At 42.4% G+C, this 12,079-nt stretch overlaps 1 protein-coding gene across 2 annotated transcripts in view; it reads right to left on the bottom strand.

The window, feature by feature from the left end:
* DDR2 (discoidin domain receptor tyrosine kinase 2) overlaps positions 1–12,079 on the bottom strand; it is a 161,013-nt gene that overhangs the window by 136,968 nt on the left and 11,966 nt on the right. For both annotated transcript variants that reach the window (XM_079916251.1, XM_079916250.1), the window contains exon 2: positions 1,499–1,646. The gene's annotated coding sequence lies outside the window, so the exon portion shown is untranslated. The remainder of the gene's footprint in view (positions 1–1,498; positions 1,647–12,079) is intronic.

Genomic DNA, 12,079 nt, shown 5'->3' with positions numbered 1-12,079 from the left:
CTAAGAAGACCTCTGCTTAGATAATAATAATAATAATTTCTAGAACTAGTCATTTAAGGTTGGGTGGCAGGGGAAGAAAAGACCACAATGATAGGTAACTTTACCCTTCTGAAAGGTAAAGCAGAATGGGTCACAGATAAATAATGTTTGAGGAGTCAAATGGAATAGAGAAACTCTGCAGTAACCTGCAGTAATCTCTGGTTAGTGGTTAAGTGTAGCTATGGATTATTCATTCTGAAATGTACACCATGAAGGCTCAAGTTAAGACTGCTTAGCTCTCCAGTATCAAGAGTCTATTGGAAGGAAGGAAGGGAGGGAGGGAGGGAGGGAGGAAATTAGTTTCAAGGCAATCTATGGGAATAAAGGGACCCAAGCTATTTTATCACCACAAGGAAGCTAAGGAGTAATGCGGAGGGAGGGTGGGTAGGATGACCTAGATCATAAACAGAAAGGAGTATATAACCCCAGGAGCATTTGACAGTGAGAAGAAATCTCCTGGGGAATGTGAGGAAATACTACTTTACCCTCCCATCCTCATCCTTCATCCCAAACATGGTCCACATTATTTACTCAGTTGCACATTCACTTAACAAGTATTACAGAAGCTGTGAGCGATGTAAGTCGAAATCAAGGCACTGAGTCCTCAATGAGCATCTTCCACATGCCAGACCCCATGCCAGATGCTAGGGATGCAGGCATGAAGGAGATATGGTTTCTGCCTTCAATAAGCTCCAGACTGAGAAGGTCTCAGACACGTGAAATTGCTACAGTTCCAGTTTTGTTGATGGGATTTGAGTCTCCTAAAGAATGAACTGAGAAGTCCCATTCAGACCAAAATTCACCTACAGCAGACCACCTAGACCTGTGCAAACGTTTTTGGTTTCCTCATGAAAGCTCTGCAGTGTATCATGTTTCTCTTTCTGCCTTGGGTCCCAGAGCGAAGTAGTACACTTAAGCGCAATAAGCATCCCTGGGCTAGGTTTTCTTGTACATTTAACTCTCCCAAAACTTATTTCAGGGCTCTGGTTCTCTTACCCTGATTTTAGTAGTTCTGTTAAGTATTATTTTTCTCTAAACCACCTCAAATTATTGCTGGAAGAGGGCAATTTATTTAAAAATTTATAAATAATCTTTTCTATTAGAAGAGGCCCAGATTGATCCAGGAACTCCAGAGATTCCAGTGGGTCTTATAGGGACAGGGAAGACCTAGAGATCCTGGGCCACTCGGAGCTGGGGACACAGGACACCCCAGGATGGGCCTCTAATCTGGGCTGGCTACAACTGGATCAATGAAGTACAAAGAGGAAACAGACATTCAGTATCAGGTTCCCTGTACAATCAAATCCATGATCTTTTCATTTGATGTCAGCTCTAGGACAGAACCCGAGGCTCACCTTTCCCCATGACACCTACCAGGGCAAGTGAGGGGCTCGAGGGGAGCCACACTGTCACCCCCAATCTCCTGTGGTGACCCAGCTTCAGTGACTGCCCTACTTACATCAACGGGTGCAGAACATCCTCTGAGGGGCAGGATCCTCAGGAACAGCTGGCCTCTGCTTCGCTTCAGTGATCGTAGCTTCTTTGCTTCAAGTCACAAGTCTCAGCACTTTCTAGAGCATTGAACCCCCGACTAGTTGTAGATCTCCCTTTACAGAGGGGGAAAAAACAGAAAGCAATGTTTTATTACAGACGTTTTCTTCATTCACGTTTTCTTTCCTGTTTGACATTTCTGCCCACCACTATCGAAGAGAAGCCTCCCCAGGACCCCTGGCACTGAAGGAATTTGACAAATCCTCAGAGTTTTTGTTTATGGGGGTTATGCTATCTATATTTATCAATTTAGAAATTAAAAAACTGAATTTTTAATTTATTACTTATTAATTCATTAAAATAATAATTCCATGTTAACACAAGAATTTTGAATAAACATTTTTCATAAAACATTTAGTGAGAAGAGTGACATTGTTTTACATTTTTAAAAATCTCTTTGATATCTGGCTTAATCAAATAGCTTCTATCTGCTTCTGGATTCAATTTGTTGCCGTAATAGCACAAGTCATTTAACCTCTGGAAAATTCCACCATATACTTATGGGAGAATGAGAGTGAAAAAAGCAAAAACATCCTAGTGTTATTATGAAAACAGTTTTTATCCTGTGGACCCCCTGAAAGGGTCTCAAGAACTCGCAGGGACCCCCCGAGTACACAGGAACCAGTGCTCCATACGGTCAAAAGAAGTCACGCTTCCACCTCGGACTATCAGTCCCCTTCCTCAGATGCAGCTAGTTATCAGTTACCTGAGTAGTCTTCTAGAACTATCCTAAACATATGTAAAAATATATGGATGGATAGGATTTTTTTAATTAAAAAAAATCAAGTATTAGCATCCCATATATTTCACCTTGGTTTTTCTGTTATACATGTTGGGGGCTGTTGCATTTCAGCATATGTAGTTACGTCATTCCTTTTCACAGGTCTATAGTATTCCACTCAGTGGATACAATGATATATAACTCTACACAGTGCCACAGGGTCCAAGTGGGTTGCTGAACGGCTACCATAAGTTGCCAATTTCTTCAGTGACGGATTTAGAACTTAATGCAAATAAAGTGGCCACATGGAGCAAGAATGAATGTCACATATATTAGTACAGCCTTCCTCTGACTTCTAGTTCCCTAACAAGGCATGCAGCTGAAGTCTTCAAACTTTGAGAAAATATCCCAACTTTGGCAATACTACTGTCCTTTTATACTTGGGGCTTCCCTCAGTGTTCCAGAAAAACCTGTACTAATATCTCTGTGCCTGTTTGTACCAGAATGTTTACAAACATCAACCTCTTTTGAAACATACTATCATCAGCGCCACATCATCATGGGGGAAGAAAGCAGGATCAGGGTCCAAGGGTCCCCAGACAGTATTTCTGAAAACTATTTCCCTGTGGTACTAAGGTTACAAAGGTTAGCCCTGTTAGATCACAATTTCCCTGACATAGAAAACCTGTCGTCTGAAGGAAACCCTCACCTCATATGGCTAATTTGGTCTAATTACATTGCAGGCTTCAAATGCTAAAATGTATGCAGACTACCTGCGTTCATTTCCTCACTCTGAGATTTACTAGCTGTATAATCTTGGGAGTTACTTAGCTTCTACTTACTTGTAAGATGGAGATAATGATAACTATCTCACATAGTTATGAAGAAGAAGAATTGTAATTCTCTAGTAAACGTGCCTGGCACACAGTAAGTGCTCAATGCTCAGTGACTGCTAGCCCTCTCCCCTTATTGTTCCATGAGCAGAAATAATGTGTGAGACTGATCTCATGTCACGGACTGAGCTGGCTTTTCAGGGAACCCCAATAATCTAGTCTTTTAGGAAGTCTGGAGCTATAAGAGACTGGGACAAGAGAAGAGGATGGAGATTTTGTTTTCCTCTTGTGATATGTTTGTCATCTGTCTGATTCAAAATGAGAGACACAGGTCTGCTTTCCTCCTCACTAGGCCAGGAAAACTGGCACCAACATTTCCGGCATTTCTGTTTCAACATTTCCATCTGTCTCTGAAATTATATAGGCCAGCGTGGTTTTGCACTTTTAGGCCCACAGACTCTACAGAAAATCCATCAGGTTTGGAGGAGCCCCTCAGGTGAGGATGAGCAGAGATTTACTTCTGAACAATTCCCGGGAGTCGAAGCAGCACTTACAATAATTACAGACAGAATCATTATGACCTCCATTTACAGATGAAGAAACTAAGGTCTGGAGACATTAGGTAAATTCCCCAAGGTAACACAGCTAACAAGGGCAGGGTGGGAACTCAAAACCAGGTTTGTCCTATTCCAAAGCTCAAATTTTTAACCACATCATCATATGATGCTCTAACTAGAAAGGAAACCAGTCCTGTCATGACATAGCAAGGCCGGTAGCTTCATAGAAATGGTCTCACAGAGGGAGAAATTATCCTTAACTGTAAGTTAAGGATTTACTAACCCAATAGCGTAAAAAATCAAAATCAAAATTCTTCAGAAAATCATACCTCAAATAGATGCAAAGTAGAATGGCAGGACACCAAAACCAATATTTTATTAGTTTTGGATTTGTAGATTACCTTATTTTATTTGCATTTGATTAGATCAATTATTAAGATTAATAGGTTGTTTCAATTTATAGATTATTATTTTAAAAAATAGATTAATAATTTAATTTGGCCAATAGTATTTCTAGCTCCTAGTATACATCAAGTACTATAAGTGTTAAAGATGAAGAAAACATGTTCCTTGTCCTTGAAGAAGAAGATATAGTGGATATTATAAGATATAATAGATATAATTACTATATATAGTATATATATATATACATAATATATATATTTGGGCTGGTGAGATAATAAGATAGAAAAGAATAAGATACTAAAAGAAGGAGAAATCAAGCCAGTGGAATGTTCAGGGAAGACTTGAAGGAGGGAGAAGGCATCATTTAAGTGGACTCTTGAAATATAACTGGGATTTTGTCAGAAAAAGTAAAAATAAAAATCTAAGAAAAGGGAACAATTTGAATAGGCAAGTTATGGAATGAGGATATCAATAAATAGTTGCTGGAGGACAGGAAAAGCTCAGTAATTGAAGCTAGAGCTGGAAGATGGTTGAGGCTACGGATGCCGGCAAGAGGTGAGAACAGGCGACCCAGGAAAAGCTTTGGAAGAGGAATGACGGGGTGAGGGAGGCTCTATAAGGCTTAACCTGGCATGTGGGATGCTTTGGAGGAGAGAGAGGGGCAGAGTGACCAATGGGAGCCTGACCTAGAACAATGACATCAGGAAGGGAAAAGAAATAACGTGGAGGTATGATAATAATCCGGTGGAGAGGACTGGATCGCTCAGCGACTAGCTACAGCAGGGAAGAAGGAAGGAGTCAAGGAAGCCTGCGTTTCCAGCCTGCAAGTGACCAGGAGCACGTCACTACGTATTAACAAAACCTGGGAAAACTGGAAGAGGAATTGGTTCACAAAGGATGATTGTGAGTTTGGTTTTGAACATAAAGAATTTGGCTTCCTCTCAATGGAAACAGATTAATACATCGAGCAGAGGAGTAGAAATCTGAGTCTGGCCTTCAAGAGAGAGTTTGGTTCCATCAATAGATGAATGGATAAAGAATACACACACACACACACACACACACACACACACACACACAATGGAATACTACTCGGCCATAAAAAGGAGAGAGTTTGGTGTTATGGATTCATATTTGAACATCAAGTCCATAAAAGCAATAATTAAAGTCTGAGAAGATGAGATGATCTGGGAAGAAGGAAAAGAAGAAAACTAAAGACAGAACCCTGGGGCCTATCTGCACGGACTGGTGGAAGAACGTCTCTGCTTCCCCTACTACCCTCTGGGTGAGACTCATGACAACTTAAAAACAGTTCCTCCTCACAAAACATCAGCACCCCTGATCTAACCCAGCTCCCTCAGTTTACAGATAAAGAAGACTCAGGCCCAGACAGTTAACTGATTTATCCAAGGCCTCACAGCTGCTTATCAGCAAAACTGAGACTAGACAAATGAAGTGACTTGGGAATTAGTCTTGCCTTAGCAACTGCATACTTGCATGTGCACCGTATGACATGCTTGGATTCAGAGAAGCCTGAGAGCAAACCAGAAGCTTCATTTACCTCTGCTCCATCAGTTCAGCACTGTGACCCTGCCCAACCATATAATCAGCTCAGGGGTTCAAACCACATCTTACTCATCTTGTTGTCACTGTCCCTCTGCCCTCACTTTCCTTACCACTGTCTCCGCTACCGTCGTTATTACAGAGTAGAAAAATCAGATTATTTTCCTCTTCTGAATATGCACATGACCACAGACTTTCGGAGTTGAAAGAACTTAAGAATTCATCTAGTATTAGTATAGCCCCTGTGCAAACAGAGCCAGAGAAGTTCAGTGACCAGATGACCAGTTAGCAGTAGACCCCAGACTAAAATTCCAAACTCTTTTTTTCTTTCCATTACACTACCAACCTTTAGTGCAAGAGACTTATTTTTAAGACAATGTTTCGTGTCTTTAATTTCTTGAAATTATGCTATGTAGCCCTCTCCCCTCAAGATGCTTCTTTAAAAAATGAGCTCCATGGTCCAAAAAGTTTGTGGAGTGCTATAAGCTATACCTCTCTTGGATGGTCAAAACGCTTATTACCACATTACAGACCTTGGGAAGTCCTTGCAGTAAAGAAACCTGCTCAAGTCTCTAAGAATACTTCCCAAAAACTTATTTGGCCACAGAACTCTGGCCCTGGCCCTGTCCCTATCGTTGTCCATTTAAAAACCCACTGATTTCCAAGGATTGTAATTTGGGAAGGACCACCTTTGCCCAGTTAGCAAGATTTCCTTTGTTAGGTCCCAAGAAGAAGTGCCAATACTGAGGTCCTCCCTGTGTGAACCGGGTGGGGTAGCAGTGAGAGACAGAGAAGGAAAGAGAAACAACAAAGAGCCCCAGTCTCATCCAGAGCCATCTGCCCTGCCAACATCAAAGGGCGAGACAGCTACTTGAGAAGTTTTGACTCAGGATCCTGGTTATAAGCTTAAGGCAGTTGAAGTGGAAATCATCTCCAACCTTGACTTCTTGTGGGAAAATGGGTTTCCAGGTTCTCAAACACTCCACATCAGCTAGCGTGCGGGTTTCACCCTGCCTCTAGCCCCACCATTAGTAGCAATACTCTCTCATCAGTGTCCTTCAAGTTACATCCGCAGCGGCTCTAGCTTGTCCTTGCTCCTTCCACCACCCTGGTCGAAACCCTGTCACTTCACATCTGGAGGACTGACAGCAGTCTTTGGGTGAGTCTCCCCGACTTAACTCCTTCTCCCCTGCAACTTCCCTGACATGCTGCCATCACATTAATCTTCTCAAAACAGCACTGCACCTGCTTTAAGATAAAGGAAAATGTTCAAAACTCCACAACATCCACAGCTCTCCTTAATATAATAAAACACATCTATACAAGGCTATTTCTCCATGCTCTCCAGTGCAAATTTCCACCACCCCAGGCTTGCATCCTCACTGTTCAGAGCCGGCGGGTCATAAGCAGTCTGACTACCAAGCCTCTGTTCTTCCTGCTCTTTGCTTCCTGCCTATCTAATTCCATCCAATTCTCACTCCACTTCCAGCATCCAGCTCAAGTCCCCTGACAATACAACCCCTTCCCTGCACTCCTGTGCTTGCAGACACTGAGCAACTAGCCCCACGTTTCCTTTACCATTTCCTGAATTTTCTAACTGATAACAAACTCAGGAAATGACTGTGCCTTATGACAGTCAAGGCACTTAGTAAATGCTCAAAAAACAGAACAAAACAAACCTTTTGCTGCATAAAGGAATAAATCCTTTATTGGCCTCGGAACAAAGAGTTAAGCAGAAAATTTCATGCCTACAAAACACTAGGAAAACGAACCCTTTTCTGCGCCTCAAAGGCATTTCTACCTTTTTAGTTCAATTGATCTTAGTTTTAGGAAAGGGGACGAAGGTTGATTTTACCCCATCCTGGGGCAGCTGGCGAGTTTTCATTCTTTTTTTTTTACAGACAGAGCTGTGCTTTCTTGCTCCTTCTCATAGTTTCCCTGCAGTGCTTGGCCTCCAGGAGACAGCCTAGACTGAGTACATTAAGTGATATTTAAACATGTATCTCTAAATTCTCCACGGGTCTAGCCAAAAGAATGTTTTTTCCAAGAACATATCCTCTACTGACAATTGTTCCTTCCTTCATTCATTCTTTGAACTATTTGACAAACATTTACTGAGTGAATCCGTGAGCTACAAGGGTGGATAAAAAACAATCATGGTCCTCGAGGCACCCACAGTCAAATGCAGTTTTACTGTAAATGCAGGCAGAGGAACACCTGCAACAGAATCACCCAAGGGAGGTTGTTAAAAAGACACAGGCTCTCTGGTGGACAGAAAATTTCTAATTTAACCAAGTCTGAGATGGAGCCTGGGATCCGCATTTTTGTTTGTTTGTTTTTTGCGGTACATGGGCCTCTCACTGCTGTGGCCTCTCCTGTCGCAGAGCACAGGCTCCCGACGCACAGGCCCAGCGGCCGTGGCCCACGGGCACAGCCGCTCCGTGGCATGTGGGATCCTCCCGGACCAGGGCACGAACCCGCGTCCCCTGCATCGGCAGGCGGACTCTCAACCACCGCGCCACCAGGGAAGCCCTGGGATCTGCATTTTTAAAAAGAACTCCAGGTGATTCTGATGTATACTGAAGTTTGAGACTCACTGGTTCCATGGAAGGACAGGCATATAAGAAGAAGATTATAAAACAGTGGCGCCTACTTGCAAAAAAAGACATCCACAAGGTATGACACAGGCTCAAGGAGCGTAACGAAGCAGTGGTAAAGAGTTAGGTGTTGCAGTGAGAAAGACCTAGGTTCAAATTCTTATTCTGCTACTTATTCACTATGCAAGTGAACCTCTCTTAGTGTCATGTGTTCTCATATATCACATAAGAAAAATACCCACTTCACACAATTATTATAAGGTTTCAATGAGATCAAGTATATAAAGTGCTTAACATAAATCTTGGTACACCATAAGCACTCATCACTACGTTGTCATGATAGGTTTTATTATATATATAAATTTACAAATGGATTTTTTTTTTTTTTTTTTTTTTGGCTTACAGGATCTTAGTTCCCTTGACCAGGGATTGAACCCAGGCCCCAGCAGTGAAAGCTCTGAGTCCTAACCACTGAACCACCAGGGAATTCCCTAGACATTTTTGATTATTAATGAAATTTAAAGAAACAAGGGCAGATCAGAAAGGTTTTCCTGAAAAAAAATAGTAGCTTGAATTTAGTTTTAAAACAGAGTGTCTCCAAGTGTAAATGTATTCTTTCGATCCTCAACATTTCTAGAATTTTGTAAAGTTTATACCTTTGATTCTATAATTTGGAACTTTTCATACTAATGGTAACCAAGCACTGCCCTGTGATTTCAGGGCCTGCCTTTTCTTTGTGTTTACAATCGTCCAAATGCCAAATGAAAGCCAGAGCAAGTCAAAGCTAGAAACAGAGGAAACGGGCCGTGGGAGAGTTGAGTCATTGGGTGGTACAGGGCAGTTTAATCCGCTCAGCCATTGTGGTCAGTGCCCTGTTCATGCTGCAAGCAGCTGTGTCATGCAGGCTCTGACTCTATATACCGAAGCCTATCAGTTTATAGGCAGAAACCTATAAGGCATAAACACACAAAGCACAGCGGTTCTGTCACTAATTCTGTTAGTAATTAGATTACATACCCATTGTGTAGCTACTTCATTATCACCCCCATGCTAACCTTATCTTCAAGTGAATAGACCATTTAACAAATTATCTAATGATACCAAGTTAAAACTAACATTTGACTATTGTCTACCAGCAGAGCTTTGGTTAAGTAAGTATGAGGTCTGATTCCCACCCCCTCAACGCATAACCCCTTAAGGCTATTAATAACTATCTGTTTAACTCACTCCAACAGGCATTTTGTGCATGAGTATTAATTGCTTAAACAACAGACCCAAATTAAATATAGACCAGGCCCTGGGGCCACATGTGTCCACTCTATCTTTAACCTCCACACTAGTGGTTAGTTTCAACACACCAAATCATCTCACGCATTAAAATAATGTTTTGTTGAGTTTATAACTATATTTGATTTCACTTATAAATCTGCTTTGGATTTATAGTTGCACAAGAACTAAAGCATAAGAGATGTTGTGATATTGTGATTTATAAGAAATATATAGTGTAACTGATTCACTTTGTTATAAAGCGGAAACTAACACACCATTGTAAAGCAATTATACTCCAATAAAGATGCTAAAAATAAATAAATAAATATCTGGTCATTCAGAGGACCAAAATATATTTCTCATATATATTTGGACTTCATCCACAGATGCAGGCTCACAGAGCTCCCAAACCCCTTGGAATTTCCTAAGTGACAAGAGCCATAAAGGCCTTTTGTTAGGTTAATGAAGTGATTCTAGGACCCCACCTAAGGATGGGAGCTGGTTGCCAGGGAAACCAACCTTGTGATTAGAGGGCTGGAACTTTCAGTCCCACTCCACTGAGCTCCAGGGAGAGGAGGGGCTGGAGGTTGAATCAATCGCCAAGAGCCAATGATTTAATCAGTCATGCCTGTGTAATGAGGCCTCCATAAAAACTCAAAAGGACAGGGTTCAGAGAGATTCCAAGTTGAAGAATACACGGAGATTTGGGGAGAATGGTGCCTAGTAAGGGCACAAAAGCTCCTCTCCCTTTCCCCATACCTTGCCCTATGCATCTCATCATCTGGCTGTCCCTGAGTTAAATCCTTTTATGATAAACCTGTCATCTAGCAAATAAAATGTTTCTCTGAATTCTGTGTGCCGCTCTAGCAAATTAATCAAACCCAAGGAGGGGGTCTTGGGAGTCTCTGATTTGTAGCCAGTCGATCAGAAGCACAGGTATAGCAGCCTGAGCCTGCAAATGGCCTCTGAACTGAGGTGTAGTAAAGGGGTGGGGGCGGTCTTGTAGGACTGAACCCTTAACCTGGGGAATCTGATGCTATCTCTGGGTAGTGTCAGAATTCATTTGAATTGTAGGACACCCAGGTGGTGTCCAGAGAACTGTTCGGTGTTGTGTGGGAACACCCACACACACGCACACAACACGCATGTGGAAATTGGGTCCAGGAACCTCATTTAAGTGTATACCTAGCTTTATGTTTGTACATGTTTTAATAGTGTCCAAACGATCCATCATCCTAAGGAGCTGAAAAAAATTTCCCGATAAAATTGGTCCATATATTGTTCAGGTTTGAGTAATACCCAATTAGATAATCCTAAGGGAAGTTTTTTAGAGCACTGAGTCTATTCTGTCTCTCTTGAAAAAGCCTGTCCTGCCTTTTCCCCAAGGGAAGCAGTAGAGAACCTGCTCATTTAGAAACCCATGACTAAAACCATCGCTACAAGATGTCAGTTTCCTACAGCCTCAGCAGCTGTCTATCTTCCCAGTGGACCCTCCATCAGCAGCAGCAAAGCTACTATGTTGGGGAGAGTGGGGGTGGGGAAGATAGTACTTCTTTGAATGTGGAACAGCAGTTACCTTACACTTGAAGCCATTTACTTGGCCTTAAGAAGTGTGGTTGGTGATGGGGGGAGATTATTGAGCTGTGATGAAAGGAAATGACATGGGCCTAAATATCCCAATGCTTTGTCACCACTCTCACCTAACCTTCCTTTATCCACGAGAAAGTATTTTAACACCCCATGATCAGTGGGGTGGGTATTTTTCCCCAATACCAATTACTGAATCATGCAGTGGTAACCATAATAACATCCTCATGGTAAGGATGGACTTGAACGTTTTTTGTTTTTTTTTTGCGGTACGCGGGCCTCTCACTGTTGTGGCCTCTCCCGTTGTGGAGCACAGGCTCCAGACACGCAGGCTCAGCGGCCATGGCTCACGGGCCTAGCCGCTCCGCGGCATGTGGGATCTTCCCGGACCGGGGCACAAACCCGCGTCCCCTGCATCGGCAGGCAGACTCTCAACCACTGCGCCACCAGGGAAGCCCTTGAACGTATTTTTGAAGAGCATAATAGTACTTTTCCCAGTAGCTCTGAGGAATGGTGACTGAGTACATTCAGGAACAAGTTGTGGATGACAATAGCTTCTGTTCCTACAAAGGGCTGGATTCAGACCTTTAGAGGCGCCAAGCGCTGAAAATATTATAGCAACCTCCCCATTCCACCTCACCAAGTACTTTGTTATAAAAAATAATGCTAGGGCTTCCCTGGTGGCGCAGTGGTTGAGAGTCCGCCTGCCGATTCAGGGGACATGGGTCACTGTCACAGTCACTGAATTTTACATATATATATGGGATAACATTAGACAGCCTGAGGTCTTTGACAGAATATGTTTTGTAAATGTTGGCAATACTTGATCAGTTGGAAAATGAAAGTGAGCACCCAGGAGCCTAGAAGGGGAACTTCCTACAGCTGAGCAAAAGGCACGGCACAGCCCCCTTTTTATAGAGGGTGTGGGGTGCCTGTGGATCTAGGAGGGGGCAAGAA

Source organism: Stenella coeruleoalba, assembly GCF_951394435.1.
Source record: "Stenella coeruleoalba genome assembly, chromosome: 1".
NCBI lineage: Eukaryota > Metazoa > Chordata > Mammalia > Artiodactyla > Delphinidae > Stenella > Stenella coeruleoalba.
Note: the sequence above shows the minus strand (reverse complement) of the source record. Positions and strands in the feature narration are given on the sequence as shown.